Source organism: Cenococcum geophilum (genome assembly GCF_001692895.1).
Source record: "Cenococcum geophilum 1.58 unplaced genomic scaffold K441scaffold_14, whole genome shotgun sequence".
Lineage (NCBI taxonomy): Eukaryota > Fungi > Ascomycota > Dothideomycetes > Gloniales > Gloniaceae > Cenococcum > Cenococcum geophilum.
The window spans coordinates 2,674,983-2,677,212 of NW_027137572.1; positions in this window are offsets into that span (position 1 = coordinate 2,674,983).

Consider the following 2,230-nt stretch of genomic DNA (forward strand, 5'->3'; position numbering starts at 1 on the left):
ATATATAAGAATCTAAAGAAAAAGAATTGGAAATACCCTATAAGGATATACTAGATAACGGATAAGTAATAGTATAGGAACGCTAAATATATATATAGATGGCATCCAGCAGAGGTCCAAGAGGAAGGAAGTTTAGTACTTTAACTAGAAAGATTCCTTATAAAAGAATGCTTAGATGGATAATAGTAGTAGGAATACCTAAAAAATACGTGTTTATAGTATATTAAAGATAAAAAGCGAACTAGGTATTAGCTAAAGAGTAAGCTAAGTGTACTAGGATTAAGCAGCTAATAGTTAGGAAAAGTAGAGACCTATAGGACTAAAGGGAGCTAGTAGTAGAGCCTTAAACCCTTAAAGGAATTTAAGAACAATACCTAAATTTATAAGTTAATTAGTAAAATTAGCAGTTTAAAGCGCTAATAGATAGTAGAGTAATATAAAACTATATTTTATTAGCAGTAGTTAAGAGAATAGGACTACCTTATAGATAAAAGGAGCAACCTTACCTATTAGTTACGATTTTAGGAGATCTAATAACCTATAGAGGAGGGATCATTAATCTTAAAACAGGACCTATTCGGATAACTATTAAAGGGAGATAAATTAAGATGTCTTTTAATATCCTACCATTGGGACAGGATAAGGCAGTATTAGGTATGCCTTAGTTATAAAAATATAATCTAAGGATTGATTGGATTACAGGTTAGGTTAATATTAGAGATACTTAATGCCGTAAGATATAATAATAAGCTAAGTTAGTATAGTACTAAATAGGAGCAACCTATAAAGAAACAGAAAAAGGACTAAGTTATATACTAAAGAGATACTATAAGTATAGTAAGAAACTATAGTTACCAGAAAGTGAAAAGCTATTAGAATATACAGTATAGGACTATAAAATAGAGTTGGAACTAGGAATAAGTCTAAAGTTCTTTTTAATCTACAAGCTTACTAAAGAAGAAGGTAGAGCGTTAAAAGAGTTTATCTAGGAAAATCTATAAAAGGGATATATTAGACTATCGCAGTTATTAGCGGGTTATCCAGTACTGTTTGTACTAAAGAAAAATAGCAAACTAAGGCTATGTATTAACTACAGATAGTTAAATAGCATCACTAGGAAGGATAGGTATCCTTTACCCTTAATTAGCGAAATTTAAGACAGAATAGGCAATGCGTAAATCTTCACGAAGATAGATCTAAGATAGGCGTACTATTAGATTAGGATTAAGGAAGGCAATAAATAAAAGGCAGCTTTTAGGTTAAAGGAAGGACTATATAAACCATTAGTTATACAATTCGGGCTTATAAACGTACCAGCAACCTTCTAAAAGCGTATTAATAATATATTAGGAGAATACTTAGATGAATTTGTTATAGTATATCTTAACGATATTATTATCTACTTAATAATTAAGGAAGAATATAGGGAACACGTTAAATAGGTCTTAAAGAGACTATAAGAAGAATAGATACTAGTAGCAATTAAAAAATGCAAGTTCTTCACCAGGAAAACCGATTTTATTAGATTTATTATTAAACTAGGCTAACTTAGTATAGATTTAAAGAAGATCGAGGCTATAGTAAATTAGTAGGAACTAAAGAACGTTATATAGTTAAGATCGTTCCTAGGGTTTTGCAATTACTGTAGAAGGTTTATAGCGCAGTAGTTAAAGAATATTAAGCTACTTATAAGGTTAATAAAAAAAGAAGAACTATAGGCATAGGAAGAGGAGTAAAGAAAACTCTTTAAGAAAGTTAAAGAGTTGTTTACCTAGGAGCCAGTTCTTAAGATCTATTAACTAGGACTAGAGACGGTTATAAAGACGGATGCATTAGACTATATATTAGGGGTATACTTTATATAAAGGCATTAGGATAGATAGCACCTAGTAGCATACTATAGTTGAAAGATAACACTACTAGAGTTAAACTATAACATCTATAATAAGGAGTTATTAGGTATAGTTACAGCATTAAAAAAATAAAGAGCATTCTTATAAGGCATAGAGAAACTATTTATAGTTAAAACGGATTATAAGAACCTAATAGGATTCCTAATAACGAAGGAACTTAATTAAAGATAGGTTAGATAGGTAGAGATGCTTACGGAATACCATTTTAAGATTTAGTATACTAAAGGTATAGATAATATAAGGGTAGATGCTCTAAGCCGTAAAGCTAAACTATAAAATAAGGAGAAGCTATTAGGGGCTTTATTACAAAAGGATAT